Source organism: Chelon labrosus (assembly GCF_963514085.1).
Source record: "Chelon labrosus genome assembly, chromosome: 10".
NCBI classification, from domain to species: Eukaryota; Metazoa; Chordata; class Actinopteri; order Mugiliformes; family Mugilidae; genus Chelon; species Chelon labrosus.
Window position 1 is genome coordinate 8,836,453 of NC_140360.1, and position 19,229 is coordinate 8,855,681.

The following is a 19,229-nucleotide window of genomic DNA, read 5'->3' on the forward strand; positions in this document are numbered from 1 at the left end:
ACATTACACATCCAGAGATTGGCCCCAAAATTACAAAATATGCCTCAATCTCCCAACCTCTAAACTGTTAGAAAACCACACGGCGCAATAAGAAAACGCACAAGTCCTCAGAAAAGGTATACTTATCCATCAGAGCAGCAGCTACAAAACGCTTAGTCCACTGATTTTTTTTTTTTTTTTTTCAGAGGTTATCTGAGAACAGCCTCACAGACGAAGAGAAGAAACGCGAAGTTGGCCAAGTCCTTGATGGGACCAGCTCTCAGTTTCATCGCAGCCGCTGTGTCCCGCCAGGACTCATCTTACATATAATAGTTCTATCTATCACTGACCTGGTGAGCCTTGTCCCCAGTTATTATTGTCACATCCAGGAATTGACAACACGATTGCGCCTACGCTCAAGGAGCTCGCCATTCCAACGTGAGTGAGATTGATGATGAGCTCTGCAAATGTGCGTCCTCAACATTTGGCTTAGTTTTCTTCTGTTTTTCCAATTGCAAGGTTCAAGAGCTTAATGGAATATGTTACATATCTGATTTTGAGGAATCCAAAAGTAATTGTAATTGTAATTTAAACCAAAGAAGAGAAAATATCTCAAGTACTGAACACAAGGAAGAACTTTGGCTTTAAAAAAACAGCATAAAATAAAGACTTAAATCAGGAAAAATATCATGTCAGAACAAGAAATATCTCACATTACTCGATGCTGATAGCTCCAGTCCTAGTCTGTGTATATTTATTGGTGTGTGTGTGTTTGCTTGAGCACATCAGTGTGTGTCTCCTTCTTTTCGTCTCCAGGCTGTCCCGGTGTCTTTAGTCAAAGCACCACTGCAGTTTTACTATCTAAACACAGGGACTGGCAATCAGCGGGCCAACTAGGCCCAAAATTACAGCAGGAGTGCTTCCAATCAAGCTCTCTCCCTCTCCCTCTCCCTCTCCCAGCCTGCTGACAAGCCCGTCGTCGCGGCCTCGGTTTTAACTGGAACTGCAACACGACATATTAAAAATATATACATAAACGCCCTTAAGGATTCACGAGGACTATTTCATGAGATGTTTTACTTTGAGTTTATTCATAGTTCTTCTGTAACACTAAAAAATATATATCTTAAAAAAGGCGGAATGAGCTATGCGGCAGAAAAAAAGAGTCATCACTTGAATTTTAAAAGAGCACAGTCATTGTACAATTGCATCAGTTTTTTTGGTTTTTTATTTCCGTATTTGGCTTTGCACCCACATGTGGACTGGGAAAGCTGTTACATGCAAGTTTTAAACGTGAAACTATGAAACATGCGACAAGGGCTTTTCGGTGCCTGGCAAACCTGCAGCTTGTCCACATAGATTTGGGAAACGTATCATATAAAGCTGTAGCTGTAAAAACCCGGCATTTTATAACAGATTTTGCGTCATCCAGCGATTCTGGCTGGAAAAGAACCAGTTTTTTAATGATCGCTGTTTCATAGGGTTTCAGACCAGGCGTGCAATTAAGTATTGGAACATGTGAGCCAGCAGTAGCTTCCACTTTTCACAGATCAATTAAAGTTTTATAACGCTGCCCTATCTGCTGCTCCCTCCACACAATCAAAAGTGTTTTCAGGCTTTTAAACACTTTTTTTTCTCCCTCTCTCTCTCTCCACTCCCCCACTCTCACTGGCACTTGACCCATTGAGAGCAATTTTGACAAGCAGAGAGACAGCCTCGGAAAATCTATTAAATACCATTTGGCTTTAAGAGCCTCTGCGCACGAAAAAAAAATAAAAAATAAAAAAATGCACAGATCGCTACGTCAAATAATTGAGTAATGAGGAAAAGGAGGGGGAAAAAATTCCCTCTTAATTTTAATGAACAAAACATCTTTTGTGAGACACGTGAAGCAGTAAAGCGAGGCAGAAATGGCAAACGCAGTGTGACATTAAACAAGTTCAACTTTCAGTCATAACGCTGTTAATTCATAAAAAGAGCTGCCTGGAGAGAAAACGGGGGGAATTTTTAGATTACTTGCCACCGGAGACAAGCTCTCTCTCCTCTCCTATGTAAGACAAGTTGACCATGTTCGAGCAGTGACGACAAAAAAACTTGCAGATGAGAAAAGTAAGCAGGAAAATAATGAAGGGGGCCAGGAGGAGGCCGAAGAGGAGGAGGCAAAGAGTCTAACAACCGACGACTGAGCTGCTTTTAAACAGCTGTGTGTTAGCTCTGGGTCTCAAAAGACCCAGAAAGAGATGTTAGGATCGCCTCCCTGAGGGCTTCTTAAAAAACACCCAGGCCAGATAGTGCCTTCCTCTCCCTGGCTCCTTATGTTGTTCTTTCTCTCCGTGTTCCTCTCGCCATCGCTTTCTCTTTTACGGGGAGCTATTTATCCTGATTACATCAGGGGTCAATCATTAATTCGCACCTTGGGGGTCCCGGTGCTGGCCGTGGCTACAATGGGCTGCTTGTTCGGCGGCTGTTATTCCAGTGGAAAACTACTCTGCTCTGCCTGAGAGCCAGGCCCAGGCCACATGAAGGCATCCCATTTATTTGATAAATTGTAAATGCGTGCCATAAACGGAGCTCTTTGCTTTGTAGCATGGCTTGCAATAACAAAGATTTTAGGGCACGTATGAACAAAGATGCAGGCCATCACACAAACACACATCTGTTTGCAACTGAAGGAGCCGTTACTGTACCCTAAGCACATGTGCAAGAGATCAGATGGTGTTACGGGTAAAGATGATATCTCGTAATTACTACATGTAACAGGGAAATAACAAGATATGACACAGATAAGGCATTTATAGACACTGACACATCTGTCAGCAACGAATAATAATTCAAAGGACAAGTAACAATAGCGCAATTCATTTTTTTTTTTTATTATTCCACAGTCCCTTTAAGAGTCAGGAGAAAAAATAAATAAATGAAATAAAATATTAAACGCTGATAACATTGTAATCAGCGTTGCCATGGCAAAATAACTTGACACGGTGCTGAAAATCAGCGGTTTAATCGGAGGGCCTTACAACAGGCAAATTGTTCTGTGGTTGTGTTTAATCAGAGCACTCTAGACTTAAACGCAGAAAGATAGAGATCTGGAGTCATTTTCTGCCGTCTGCCTGGACGCACACAAACACATGTGCCTTGTGGCATATAGAGTGAGCTGCACTGTCGATGTGGTCTGCGTGGAGGGAAACAACACTGGCTGCATGCAAGAATTCTGGGAGGGACCTATAAATAATGCATCAAATAAGGACCAGCTCATTTCTTGCAGTTATGCCTTCACTGGGGAAAAAAAAAAAAAAAAAGAAAGGATCTTTGCAAAATTGTAGTTAAAGATGTATTTATAATTCTATAAAGGGATGCATGTAGTGGACATGAACGACTGCAGACCACAGGACAGGATGGAGGCCAAGAATAGCCTGAGTATTCAGAGCCAGGTGTATGCTTTGCTAGAGAGCAAGCAGCACAGTGGAGTCATGGCTGTGGCTATGATAACATTGAGAGAGAGCTGGAAATCGGACATGTGCGGGCCAGCGATGGCCATCGTAAAGCACACACGTCCTCTCTCACTGCCCTCTCCAACACACAGACGCAGGGCCTGTATCTTCGTCTGCCCGTAAATTGATCTGGTTCAGTTCAAAACGAAAGGCAGCCACTGATGAAAAGACAGTATCCAGGGAAAAGGCAAAACTATGCAAAATTCTGCACAGGCTCCAAATATGGGGAGAAAAGATCGCCTGGTGAAAGAAAGAGAAAAAGAAAAAAAAAAAAAATATCGAAGGCAGAAGGAGAATGTGTGGAGCATGACAGATATGAAAAATGAGTAGCTGGTTGAGCAATAAATGACCAAACATTTTGATGTGGGAGCCCTGTGCATACATGTGTGTACACAGTGCATTGCATGAGGCAGTGTGCGGAGCCAAGCCTAATCGGCTGTTTGTGCCGCGATATTGTGTCAATATGGTTCCACTTAGCTGCATTATTGGGCCACAGAGTGATATTGGTACCTGTTCCTGTGTAGTAAGCAGGCTTTTGATGATTCCGTCTCCGCACACAAAAGAGCCTACACTCCCCTCTGATTAAAAACAGGAGGGATGCAGCTGTAAAAATCAAACGAGGGCAAATTAAAGGTAGAAAAAGGGAGAGGTGAAAAACTGTACAATAGCGTATTTTTCCACAGTGGCACCGGGGCACCATATATCCAACATGACGTATAAGTGGAAGCATGTGACCAAGCAGCCAATAGAGGGCATTCGGCGGAGAAGGTGTGTGTGCATGTGTGTGTGTGTGTTAGCGTGTGGTTGGAAGTAGTGAGTGAGCAAAGGGGGCATGGTCAGCTACAATACCAGCAAGCCTCTCTCTCTCTCTGAGCAAGAACACCACACTGTTTCCCCTTGTAAAAGCACCAGGGAGCATTTCCAAGCAACACTTAAAGCTACAACACAGCTACTTCAGAGTCAGTGGGTGGAAAGAAAAAGGAAAGAAAGAAAGAAAGAAAGAAAGATAGAGAAAATGCAACATCTCAAGTTCTATTTTGGCCCCGGAACATTACACATGTACTTGTGCTCGACGTGATAATTATAACATCCTCTAACTATAGGTATGGCTACATTACAATACATCTCACTGTGGGCCACAGTTTCTTTTTTACTGCTTATGTCATAAAAATACAAAAAAACTCGTGTGTAAAACTCAAAAACTCATACACGAGTGCTGTGTATGAGTGTGCACAAAGATTGAAAACCACACATACACTTTTGTTAGCTGTGTGTGTGCCTACATGGGTCACTTACAATCCTAGACTGGATGTCCGTCTACAAAACCTAGCAAATGGAGCTGTCCCTTTCTAAAGAAGGTGAAAAAACATCTAAATTTCCACAAATTAGGTGGAATTTGGTCACCGTCTCTCAGTAAGGAGTGAGTGAGCGTGCATTTTTTTTTGTATTTCTGTGCAGCGCCAATACAACGCGGCTGATGTATTGATGTGTCATTTGTGCTGAGCAGCCTAGAGCCATTCCATCCTCCAATAAAGAGTGCGTGTGCGCGAGTGTGTACACCGAGATCAAGCGCCCTAGGCGAGAAAAGACAGCAGGCAGCCTCCTGCAGCTGAGAGCAGGTGTGTGTGTGTGTGTGTGTGTGTGCGTGTGTGTTGATGTGTGTGTGAGCGGTGAACCTGTGGTCCCAAGGGGTCCCGGGGACCAGGCTGCTGCAGACATTTATTAACAGGGCAGATTAATAGCACTAGAAGAAAACATGTTCACAAACATGATAAATATTAATAATAATCAATATTGAGTTACATTTGCCAAATTGAGTCGCAAACATCACCCAAGGGGGGGAGGGAAAGAGGGAGGAGGGAGCGGTGGTGGCGGTGGGGGAGAGAAAGGAACTGGATAAAACAGGAAAAATGGCGAGAGGAAAGAAGAGACTGGCTGGGAGAGAATGGAAAAATTAGAAGGTAAAGAAGACAGCGAAAGAGATGATTTAACTACATTAAACTACAGTGGTATTGAAGTCATAGCAGCTGCTGGGATACACATTTTATATCCATTTGTCGAGACTACTGAACATGGAAAACATCTGTGGCACACTGGCAGCACACCAGTGCCATCACCGACCTCTGATAATGCTCAGAGGAGTCGCACTCACACAAACCTGGCGGAGCAGTAAAGTTTGAATGCGCGCCACCGTAGTCAAATTACCTTCTACCGCATACAGCAATTCTGAAATCAATTTTATAGTGTCAGTGGAGTAGCTCCTTAAAGGGGAGGACCTGATTTATGAAGACGGCGTTGAAAGGAATAGCCACGGCTGTCAATATCCACAGAACTGACGGGAATCGATGGCGTCTATTGGCAATGATTTAATATTAAGACCGTTTTTTTTTTTTTTTTTTTTTTAACAGCATGAAGTCAAAGCAGAGTGATACAATACGATGAAATATTTCTACAACAAAACCCCAGTTAAAATATTACTGTTCCACTACTGCAGTGTCTGCTTCTTTTCCTCTCTTCTTCTGAGAGTGTGTGAATGTGTTGCGTGTCCTTACACCCACTACTGGCGCAGCTTCATTTAGCAAGCCACTCGGGAGGCCAGACAGCCAGCTAGGGGAGCACCAGAGGCAGACAGGGTGCAGAATAAACCCATCCATTCTTATTAACCAGGGAGGAGAGGGGTTCAACTTGTGCGCCTTGTGTGTTTGTGTGCATATATATATATATATATATATATATATATATATGTGTGTGTGTGTGCATATGTGCAAAGGAGACATGTTCGCAGCTGCAGCTTTTGTTTTAGCTCTGACTCTTTAAATTAGTGGCCACGTATTTTTATTTATAAAACCTATTTCTTGTCACATCTGACTCAGTTATGCACTCCATGCCTCGCCCAGCTTAAAAGCATTAAATATTAACATTGCACACATACATAACCACTGTTTTTGTCATTTTCCCACAGTTTTCCCTCAGCTTTACTGCCACTGGATTGAACAGCAAATGTAACACAGTTCATCTCATAATTTATCTGTTAGGACTACTAGCAGTTGTAAGTCTGAGGCTGCACTCGAGCCTCAGACTCTGTGGGGGGAACTGGAAGCAGCACACACCCATACATCAGTCTATTACTCTCCAGCCTTGCTCCTGCTCCTCTCTTCTTCTCGCCCTCTCCCTCCAGTCATTAGCCAGTGAATTAACGACAATCGAGCATGCTATTAATCACCCTGACAAAAGTGTTAGCATTGCCTGGCTAGGCCGGCACGAGACCGTGGAGGAGGAGGAGGAGGTGAGGGGAGGGGGAGGAGGGCGAGAGAGAGAGAGAGAGAGAGAGAGAGCAAGATGACTGGAAGGGTCATGGGAGTCAGTGGGGTAGGAGTGGAGAAGGACGTGAGGTACTGTTGTAGCGTAGAAGAGAGGAGAGTTGGTCAGTGAAGTAAAGATGAATGTCGCTGGTCATGGAGGTGGCTGCACAGAGCTGCTGCAGCATCCAGTTTAAAATCGTGCACCAAGTTATTTCTGAGCACTGCTCTCAGCATACAATTACACCTATGTATAGTTCAGTGTTAAAAGAAATGACTTTAAGACATTACTTACTACAGAATGGAGATCAACTTATGTGATAATGTATTTAAATCTTAAATGTGCTTTTTATATGTCAGGGGAGTGTGCTTAAAAGATTTCTATCACTAACCATGCAAGGATCTAATACGGTAAAGAATCTCGTAAGACAAACTGCATAAATATTATATGCATGCATACTAAATACACATTCGTACAACTTTATTTTTAAAGCATAAAAAGAATTCAAGCTAAGAAACGGATGAGCAGTCTATTCGCCGCACAGAAAGTTCTGATTGCCCGTCTACCTCAACGCTGCTGAGAACTCTCTCATCTCTCACCCTCCCTCCCTCCCTCCCTCCCTCCCAGAGTGAGACCACCTGCTGGGAGGCCTGAGCCGCGGACGTCAGGTGGGTCACGGCCGTCACACAGTCCCATGTCATCAGGCTGTCACAGTGAATGGAGCTGACATGGGAGATATGCTAATCCACTTAGCTTCAAACTCAGCCAGGAGGCCGGTACGCAGCCCCCGTCCCGGGCCCGCAATGAGCAGAACACACACAGACACATTAAGCCGTGCAACTCTGAACTTTCCCGAATATGTATATTAGATTAAATCAGATGAAGGTAAATGACCCCCGTGGGGATATTAAGCTGAAGCTCAATAGGATATGTATTATAGGGAAAAAGAATAGGCTATACAGGGGGTGGGCCCAAAAACACAAAGACCTGTAAATATGAGTCAACACAATAGTCCGGCAGTAGCAAATACTGGCCGTGTGATGTTTTTATTTTCAGGTTTTGTTTGTCGAAGTGGAGTTGAACCCACTCTAGGATTTTGAACGATCAGCTATCAAGCAGCAGCTTTCGAAATGTGAGGAAATTTGTCTCAAACTTTGTTCGGATTGTTTGTCTGGATGAAAAAAAAAGGAGTTTAAATATGCGAACCACAAGATTTGGAATGTTGATGGGAACTCTTACTTCTTTTGGGACATATTCGTGTTTACTCCGAGACTGTTCGCAAGCACAGAGTGACTGAGGAGGACGGTGGGTGGGAAGACAGCACATTAAGACGAGCTTTTTAATAATCAGTTAATAATAAAAAAAAAGCTGGCCAGCCGGTCCTGAATTTTAAGCAATTTAAAGATGCAAACTTTTTTAACTTTTCAGATACTAAACATTTATACTGAAAGACTGTTCAAAATAGCACTTGAAAATGAAAACAAACTAAATAACCCTCAAGTATTTTGGTGTTAATATGTTCACCCCGTGTAAAAGCAAATGTTGCCAAGAACAGGAGATAAGAACATATTAGTTGACAGCTCTGACACAGTTAATAGAAAAGTGCAAAAACGTTGATTTGATTTAAGAAACATGAGCGAACGAGCTGAGGAATCACTCACACATTACAGCCTACTGCCACTCGTGCACACACATGCGAGCTCTTTTCACTCCACCACCCAGTGATCAAAGTCAGCCAGCGAGTAGCTAGGTGTCAGAGTTCAAAACTATTGCGCCACTCAGCCAGATGATATCTCCAACCGATCCATCGTATTTCCCGACCATGACTTCCCCTATTAGGAGCCGTGGCGGTGCTATTACTAATCTGCTCACTATCCCACAGAAACGGGAAGGAAGAGAAGGAAACAGATGGGAAAGCAGGAGAATGGCGAGCGAGGGGACACAATGCTCGCGGCTCCCTTCCTCCTCCTCCTCATCCTCCCTACCTCCGTCTCCCTCCTCTGCTCCGCTCGCTCTCTAGCTGTCCTCGCAGCGAGGGAGAGCGGAGGCTCACAATCAGTCTGACAATACTGTATACAAGTGGTTGCGAACAATGGAGGCCGACCACAAAGAATTCTGGGAACAGGGGCACAGCCTTCTTCTCCTTCGGGTGGCTCCTGAATGCCGGACCCATCGATACACATCGGCCTGTTGAGACTGACCGGTGCCAGAGAGACGGAGAGGGAGAGAGAGAGGGAGAGAGAGAGAGAGACTATACAGATATGATGCCTTTAAGTAGCTGCTTCATATCTCTGTGTTGTCTCTCTCTCTGCCCATATAATCCTGCATATGTGTATGCATGTGTGTGTGTGTGTGTGTGTGTGTGTGGGGGGGGGGGGGGGGGGGGAGTATAAACTAAGCTACATATTTCCTGCTCCTTAAAATAAAACACTTACGCACATGCCTAACACACACACATGTAAAGTCTCTCTCTCTGTCTCTCACACACACACACACACAGGATAAATGTCGATTCGTCCCATAATTAGACCACTTAATTAACACTCAAAGAACCACATAGTGAACCGGGAATAAATATGAACTGCGCTTCGCCGCGTGTGTGCATGTGTGGCTGAGTGAGTAGGAGGTTGGGCAACTGACTGCAAAGCCTCCAACAATAGTTGCAAAAGTATTTCTGACTGATTGAAAAAAAAATAAATATGCTGAAACAGGAGAAAGGAAGGAGAAACAGAAAAGCCAGAGCCAGACAGACGTGGAGAGAAAGAAAGAAAGAAAGAAAGAAAGAAAGAGGGAGACAGGCAATTTTGTCCCTTTCCTCTTTAAGTGTGCAGGGTGCGGGGTGAACGCAGTCCATTTGGCAATAATTGGCTGGTAATTAGGAGGGGGTCGACAGGTCGATTTGGGAACAAATGGCTGTCTTTAGCTCAGGTGGCCCTCCACACGAGATAATGGGAGCTATGCCCACACCCCCCCCTCCTTCCACTTTCCTCTCCTCTTCCTCCTCAACCTGGTTTCGTGTCTGCTAGGGCATGTGCTGTCCAAATACTTTAAAGCAAAATTAAGACAAGTTACCAGAAGCAATACACTGCGACACGCCCTACAGAGGTTATACCGGCCCGTTGAGTCTACCGGACCTTTTTTTGACTTTTAGCTTTACAGCAGAGACGCTAGTTATCTGGAGATATCTGACTTAAGTGTTACAAATGAAGTTATTCTAATGGATGTTCAAGAGCTCCGCGTCCGACCTTTAAAGCAAGCCAGATGATATTCAATGTGGCTGCTTCTCTTATCTACTGTCTAAATGTAAAATGTAAAGTGGAAGTGAACCACTTTATGGTTTTTACTTTACGAACCTTTATTTAAATTACAGAGAGAGCAGAGAGATCAGCCTAAACAGGGAGCAAAGCAAGAATAAATGAAACACAAAACCTAATATAATAATAATAATAATCATATAAAATAGATGGTAATCATAAAAGGCATTGTGATTTAGGCACACGTCCAAATATACACAAACATAACAGGAAAGCAAGAAACACAGCTGATCCTGCACCAAAACAGTGTCTGCACCGACAACAAGCTCTCACCCTCTCTCTCTCTCTATCCGTCTCGCTGTTTCTCTCCATCTCTCCTTCCCTCTCCTGTCCTCCCTTTCAGCCGTGCTGGGGTCTTGTTTGGCTTCCTGCTGTTTGTGTCCAGACAGGGCCTTGATCTGAATACTGATTCCCCATTGATAGGCCCGACACTTCCGATCTAATTAACTTGTTTTGTCTTTGGCTAAATGGAAACGTCCGAAGGAGGGTGAGAGAATGTGGGGTGGGGGGGGAATAGGGGAACGATACCAAACGGTGTCACACATCTTCGCAGGAGACGCACCGTAAATAACAACAAGTAAACACAAACAGGACGGAGGTTGAGGAAGGACACGTTAAGGGATACCGAGGAGCGCAAGGCAAAACATTTTTTTTTTTTTTCACGGACAGGAAATAGTTGAGAGCAACGCTAAAAGTAGGCACACGAATGAAGACTCAAAGAATCGAGGAGCGCATTCACTGAGCTGAGTGGTGACAGGAGCAATAAAAGCTGAGTTACTACAAAGCTCCTCAAATGTGTGATTAAAAATAGCAAAGTGTCGACTTGTTTTAAAAACACACTCAGGAGCTGTTGAGGCTGAGTTACAGCTGTGTGGACACGTCTGACACATTTCTGCCGAATTTCTTTTTTAAATAAACCTAATCCGCATATTTGGAGACGCAGTGGCCAAAATATCAGCCTGCATCAAATCTCTTTTTAATGCTTACGTACACCGATCAGGCATAACATTATGACCACCTTCCTAATATTGTGTAGGTCTCCCTTGTGCATCCAAAACAGTTGTGAATCATCAGAGAATTGACATGGGCCTTCTGAGGGTGTCCTGTGGTGTCTGGTAACGGAATTATTTTAGTGGGGGGCTTTGGATCTTATGGGTTGAGGGGAGGGGCCTCTATGGATCACCCCACAGATACTTGATCAGTTTGGGATCTAGTGAATTTGGAGGCCAGGTCAACACCTTGTGCTGTTCTTCATGTTTTTTATTTTTTTTTTAATTGTTCCTAAACAGTTTTTGTGTGTGTTCCTGTGTCAGGCTGCATCCTGCTGGGGATGGCTGCTGTCATCAAGGAGTGTCATTGCTATACGGTGGGGGTGCCTGGTCTGGTCTAGGTGGGTGCTACATGTCTAAGTAACATCCACACGAATGCCCGGTCCAAAAGTTTCCCAGAAAAACACTGAATTCTGTCAGTGGTTTTAATGTTGTGGCTGATCGGTGTATCTCTCATGATTTAATGCCTACGTAAGAGTTAGTCTTATGTCATAAGCAGCTGCTGAGAGCGACTGAAACAACTGTCCAGGAGTATTGTTCTCAGCATTGTCCTGTGATTTCATTCATTCGTGTGCGTATGTGGCCCTTGCAGCTATTTAGCCTCAGCTGCTTCATAGAGGGAAACGGGGCAGGAGAGGACAGCAAACAATGGAATAGACACAAATACAGCGAGGAGGAGAGGAGAGGTGGACAGAGACGCCAATGTGCACTGAGAGAGAGATAACAGCGAGAGAGGCCGGTGACAAGAAAAGGCAGGAAGGCAGAGAGGGGAGGGGGGGTGATGAGGTCAGATAATGACATATGACCCAAAATAAACTGCATAAACAAAAGAAATAGAGGCCGTGATGGGTTAGAGGAAGAGGAGAAGGGCAGACGGAGGGAGGATCAAAGGGGATGTCCGCTGCTGATACTGCACCTCAGATAATTCTGCGGCGCAATTAGCGCGCTGTGATGATTTCCATTAGGGCTAATCAAATATTTATACTGCCTTCTGAGCATGTCACAAAGCTGCCCTGGCCCTTCATATCAATGTGACAAACGCTTAATGAAAGAGCGGGCATATGGACAGTGAGAGGAGGTGGAGGGACAGATAGGGAAGGAAAGGAGAGAGAGAGAGAAGGAAAGAAAGAAAGAAAGAGCAGAGAAGAGGTGGAGAGGTGTTATGGAGTTTGCTCTGTCTCCCTCTTCCACATTTGGTTTGCAAATGTAAGGCCTCCGTCATCAATTACATGGCCGGTCCGGTGGCAGTGAGTGGCCAAGTGTGTTTGTACGTGTGCGCGTGATGAAACAAGGGCAGGACAAGGCAGCGCTGATGCTACCTCACCTAGAGCCATTAATCAAACCGGGCCCGACGCAGGACCAGTCCAAATTGGGCTCATCAGTCTGAGCTTTAAGCAGGAATCAAGGCAAATCCACGGGGAAGAGAAAGGGAAAAGACGAAAAGAGAAAAGAAATTTCAATCCTCACTATTTCATACGTCGCTGAATTGGTGGCATAGCACCCCCAAAAGAAGAGACTTTGCTTTGGAGACGAGGAGAACATAAATGACTCGGGTGAAGAGCGTGTGCATCAACAAATACCTAATAACAACATATCATCCATCACATAGTAATGGGGGTCATGCTCCTGTGTTCAAAAGGGGGGAAAGCGGGATGACATTGTCCCGTTGCATTTAATGGCTTCTCAAACTCAGAAAAACTCATGTTTAAAATTATCTGAGCAGTTTTAACTACTCCGTACAAAACCAGCGCAGTTTTATTATTTAAACATCCAAACTCCAAAAAGATTATTTTTTATTTTTTTGTAAATTGTTTAACCTAAACCTAAAAGAAAGCGCACGCATTAACCACTGCCCGGCCAGTGACACAATCAGCTCAGGGTTAGGGGTAACAAGATGGGCGGGCCTGCAGGGGTGAGAGGTCAAGTCCTGGTCTGACAGACCGATGGAGGAGAGTGGTCAGGACCTGAAGGATGAGGAAAGGAATGAAGGATGGAGCTGGTTGGGCGCTCTGACAGTCTGGGATATGGATGACCCTCTGCGCCAATGTGACAGAGCAAAGGGGTCCCGCTTTAACCGGGCCGGTTAACTGACCAGTGAGTGGAAAGGAGGAAAGAGAATGAATTAAGGTGAAGCAGTCACAAAAGAAAACAGTTGGCTGCATGGGGATACGTGTGCAGTGATATATTGGGAGCTGTTTAACTAAAATAAACAAGATAAAATAAAAATGTGAGACGATAATTACAATTATTTTCCATAAATATGATACTACAAAACAAAGCAGAATAAAGATAAATAAGAACGCATTTAAAATCTACATAAAGACACATTTTAGTATTGTTTGTTTGTTGAATGACAAGCAAATGTGATTTTTATTTCTCCGATTTAAGGCCACTGGTTAAGTATCACGTGAAAAGCACACACACAGACCCTCTCTTTCCACCCCACATAACCCAGGAGAGCAGAGAACGTCAGGCTAAGATGCTGCAGCGACCGGGCTAATCTCCAGCACAAGTGATAACATTCAGTGGTGAAACCATGACAGATGAGTATTGATCTCCTAGCTGTTGAAAGAGGGCACAATAGATAACTAGACCACTTTATTGATATTGATTGAAGAGTCAAAGAGGGACAATAACTTCTCTCTCAACAAGAAAAAAAAAAAAAACCTGGTTGGATTATGGTGCAATAAATTAGATTAGATTCCGTGGATGAAGAAGATAAATGAAGACTAATGTTAGTGTTCGTCTAGAAACAGACAACAGATTGTAATAAAGTTGCATTAAAGGAACTTCACGTGGACGTACCGTTGGAGACGCACGCGCTGATGGCGAAACAATTAGTGTTATCCTGAGCTGTCCACCTCTTAACGTTCGTACGTAACGGTCGTCCCTCTTAACAAACAATGCCTGGCTACAAACGTGACGGCGCCGCATAACGACTTCAAACTTCAAGCGTTTACCTCAATATCACACGTACATCCAGCTCCAACAATCACACGTCTGGTCTTAACTCACCAAAAGCCGACATATTATCTCATGCGTCTTCCAGCCGCGTTGTCGAACTATGAGTCCCCGGCTACCCATAAACTCTAGTTACCAATTAACAGTGTGTGTGTGTGTGTGTGTGAGTGTGTGTGTGAGTGTGTTGCAGAGATACTAGGAGAGCACAGGGGGTGTCTGGCAGGCCTATCTGCAGCGCTGCGATGCGCTAACGTGAAAGAATGCCAGTGTCAGTGTGACTCAGATATGGAAAGTGCAGGGGGCCGATGGGCTGGGTGAAGGTCGATGTCGAGGTCAAGTCCTCAAGTGGCGGAGACTCTAACACACTGTCATCACATTGGCATTTTGCTCGAGAAATGTTAGCGGACTTTATGCTAAAATAGTAAAGAGGAGACTCTTCTGTGAGACTTCCACTTTGGTACGTTTGGGCTATGTGAGAGCAGCACCCAGACACGAAAATCCACCTTCTGTCGACACTTTCTCACATTTTTTTTGAAACCTTTTCAACGCTGCCCCCTTTGGATATTCCTCTAATCCTTCCTTTCTCTGTCACCGATCCACCACCGGCTGTCTTCACTCATCGTAACCTGGCAGTGTGTCTGTTCCCGACACCTCCGCCCCGGAAACCCACCCACCCTTTCCCTCTCTTTCTCGTGGTCATCTTTGTCTAAGGACGCGAGGCTGTTTTCGGGTCAAATTAAGTTTTAAGTCAAATTTCAAGTCGTTTAAGACAAATCTGAGAAAAGTGCAAATCTCCAGGCGAGTCCAGCAGTCTCAGTTAAGCCACAAACTTTAATAATGAAAAAGTGTGCGACCACAAAGTGTCGGCCTATTGCTAGTTCTTGTGAATTTTTTTTTTATTACTCCAAATGCCAAAATGAGAATAATTTGGATTTCAAATCAAATAAAACGTCCTTAATTTCACGCCTTAACTTTGACTTGAGTCCAAGTCTGTGGCAGCAGATGACTAGAGGGAGGGGAGGGAGGGAGGGAGGGAGGGAGGATGAGAAAGAGGGGTGAACGGGTGCTCGGATGGGTGAAGCCATGGGACACTGGAGCTGGAACAGACCAGCATTCCTCGCGAAAGGGATGATACCGGCCAGGACGGCGCGCGATGTGGGGGTGGGGGCTGGAGGAACCGGTGGCAGAGGGTGGGCACCCAGTCGGGGGATGAGAGGTGAAGGGGGTCATTAGCACTAAATCTGTTCCATATGACACACACTCACATGGCCTCTGTCTGGACTCTGTCTGACTGTCCCCCCACCTCTCACTCTCTCTCTGTGTCCCTCTCTGAGCTTATGATGAGGGAAAGTAGTTGGGGAGGAGGGGTAGATAGATAGATGTGGATATTTCTCAACCACAACAGGAGCTCTGTGATGACAGGGGCCAGGCCATGTCAGCCGGCAGGGACTCTGATGGGCTCTTCTTATCACGCAGAGAGGTCTTCATTAAAAAAATCTTCTCTCCCTCCCTATCTCTCTCGTCTCTGCAGCTCGACAAAAACAGCACGCTACAAACACACTCACTGAGTGTGTAAATCCACGGCCACACACGTCGACAGAAGAAAACTAATAATCTTCAAACCCAACAAATATCTAATGAGTCCTCCGACCGAACGGACGCCTCATAGGTCAGTGTTTAACGTGACATTTTAATGTTTCAGTGCCGCATACCTTTCACCTCCAATGGAGATAGAGATAGAGTTGGCATTGTGGGTGGCCACCTGTCCGTTTTAATTAAATGGCAAGGTCGAGATTACCATGAATACGTGCGCTACGGAGTGTTCTCTAATAATTTCACTGGAAATTTACAGACGTGTCGTTGGCCTCGGTTATAAACAAATAAAAAAATAATGAAGGTGAGTCAGTGCAAGTCATCCGTCTTCGTCGTCTGTGAAAGCAGGCTTTGATAATGTTTCAGTTTCATAGTCAGTAAAATACACATTAACTTTTTTAAACAAACTAAGTTTTTGGTGACTTTTAAAAGTAAAATTCTGACAACAAACAAGTGTCTCTACAGATTTTTGGTTCTAGTCGAGGAGGTGTCATGTGATCGTGTAAACCTTTTAACTGTAGCTACTTGTTTTTTGTACTCGGCTCACGGGCAAAGAACATTTTTACACATAATCAACTATTATTCATTATTTTCTGTCATGTTTTCGCCCCAGAATGTATCATTCTGTGTCTCTTTCTCTGTCCTTGTCCTTTGGAGCAGCTGCATAAAAGTTAGGCAACACCATAATCTGAACGCTAATACCACCACACACACACTAACAGGCCTGGATCACTCTTGTCCCTGCTACTTGCACATCACAGGTCTGATGACTCTCCACCACCACCCCACACACACACACACACTAATCACACAGCCCTCAACAGGGAAACAAAAGCAGGCCTTGTCCACATCTTGCGCTCGTACAAGAGGCTTAGCAACATTTTTCTCATTTTTGAACAGCTAATATCTTGCAAAAGTTGTCTAATCTCTTTGCATTTAAGTTGAGATTTGTGCAACACCCTCCAACCCCCCACCCACCCACCCAGCCTGGAACAGCCCACCTCCTCCACATGGCTAACACCTACCCCTGCTATGCCCTGATGCATGGTGCTTAAACAGAACATCTTAATTAGGTTAGATGTGCGCCTGTGTGTGCATGTATTGTTTCAGCATCGGGGTCCAGACGTACGGGCCGGTATAACGCAACACAGCGGGTGATAAAAAATTCAAGACCCCTTTGAAATCAACCTCAGTTTGTACAGAGACATGTCTCAACTGATGTTTTTCTTTTATGTTGCCTTTTAATATAACTTCTTCTTGGTAGGCTGTCTAGTATTAGCTTCATTTTTTAATCCAAATGTCTACTGACTGGAGGTTTTTCTCATCTATATGCTCCAGCATATAAAGCAATTGAGAAAAACATGTATTTTACAATATAAATATAAAACTGGCATGTTAATACTGCATGCATACTTAATTCTTTTGCAGAATAATCTTCATTTGTGTATAAAAATGACTCAAAACATCAATATAGTTTCACACAAACATTTGAAACAAACATTGTATAAATGAGAACTAAATTATTCAAGAAAATTCATCTTTTGTACATTTCTGTGAGTTGCAAAAGTTTGTGAACCCTTCGCATTTTTCAGTAGCTGGTGTGTCCCATCACTTCCTGTAACCCTGGAAGCCTTTGTTACTTGTCTGCTTGAAAATACGCTCATGTTTTGGAGTCGTTTTTATGCAGAAATATAGAACAGGGTGCAACTATCTGAAGTGGCATTGTGAGTTTAAAAACCATACATCACAACATTTCATATGGAACTAAAGGTGAAGGAGAAGAAGGAGACGGTTGACAGCCTTGAATCCGGTTTTAGTCTCAGTCTCTCTCTCCTTGGCTACAACATGAAAGAGAACATAGACACTAAAGCAAGACAATGCACCGAGAACTGCCGTGCTACTACAAATTCATTCTCTGTGTGAAAGTAATAAAGGCTACCACGGTTACAGGAAGTAAAACCAATTTGGAGAGTGACAAAGAGACACAGGAGAAAAAAAAAAGAAGAGAGAGGGAAAAGGGCTTCTTTTGAGAACCCAAGAGACGGACGGGCCGCTTTCCGACGGTTTGCCATGCCAGCTCCTAGTGCGCCGATGGCTGTGATTTCTAACAGGCTTTAAAGAGGGTCATTTTCTGGCCTCCGATTCCCTCTGCTCGTCCACCTTACTATCTATCCTCCTCTGTTTGTCGTTCTTAATGTCAGCCTGTCTGCGACGCTATCTCACCGTCTGTATGTGCACAAGATTGCACGCGCGTATCCGCGGCGGTGTTGAGACAGAGCGAGGTAGAAAAGGCAAGCAGAGGGAAAAGACATTCTTATAAATGTTCTAAAAGTCCTTTTTTCCCCCCCTCGTGTGCGTGTGTGTGTGTGTGTGTGAGGGTTGCCGGTGTGAGCCATATCCTGGTGCCCGGCACTACAAAGGCAGCTGATTAGAAACAGTAGGTGAGCTTTGCTAACAATTCCCAGTGAATATGCAAAAGGAGAAAGGCGAAAGAAAGAGATGGAGATGAAATAATGAGGAGGGAGAATGAAGGAATCACAAAAAAAAAAGAAAAAAGAAACGCCAGGGATCGATAGAGATTTCACCTCGTGAGGAGTCCAGCTCTGTTTCTCTGTTTCTTTTTTTTAATCTGAGGCCTTACATGGCACCATTTCACCAAACAAGGCCTCATTCACACGCAGACACTGAGCACTTATAGCACAGCACTCAGGCTGCAAAGGCAATGTCCATTTTTGAGGTTTAATACTCAAGTTATAAAATATTTGAGCCACCCGACTTGGCTACTGATCTCCACCCTGACCAATCACAGGGCACGGTGAAAGGTGGCCGCTTCTGTAGTCTATTCCATGAGTAGTAAAAACCTTTCAGGAGAAATACACCTACTAAATGGCAAAGTCGTTCACTTCTCAGCAGCTAAGTGTCCTGTCAGGGAGCATTTAACATCCCTCTTAAGTGTGCGGCGTGCTCGTGTATTACAATACTTGCATAATTACACTAAATCAAACTCACATGGACGAAGGCCCAGATTAGCGCTAGCTTTTTTTGTTGCCAAGTATTACATATTCCCCTCTAATAGCGAGCGCTGACTCCAGACGCAGCTCTTACACTTCCAAGAGCTCAACTTTCAACTCTGTTACCAGAACTGAGCGCTTGAAGCTGGCAGCCGCTCTGCTCCTCAGACAGCTGCTGAAATGCTGAAAAATAGCGCCGCATGTTTAGGGAGATGTATTAATAACAATAAAAATAATAAGTGATTTCATCATTATTTCAGTCTGTTGCGTGTCTCCTCCGTCTTTCCCCTGTGACAGGAGTGATCTTTTCTGTGCGCTCCGAGTCAAACAGTCAGTCCTCTCTTCATAATAAAAATACCAATTCTTCCCTCAGCTTGGGAAGTTGGCAGACCGCTGCAGTAGACATTCTCTTCCTGTTGCTTCATGTTTTTGGATGGAGGCAACATGTACCCTTGACTCGCTGCCGTCGAGATTCTAAATAAAAGTTTTTTGGGCTATTTTGGGGCCAGATATGCTTTCAACCCTGCG

General features: G+C 44.2%; 1 protein-coding gene across 1 annotated transcript in view; it reads right to left on the reverse strand.

Annotated features, from left to right (window-relative positions):
* Nucleotides 1–19,229, reverse strand: part of prdm16 (PR domain containing 16) — a gene marked incomplete at its 3' end in the record, with an annotated part of 165,691 nt that overhangs the window by 108,523 nt on the left and 37,939 nt on the right. The gene's annotated exons all lie outside the window — the stretch shown is intronic.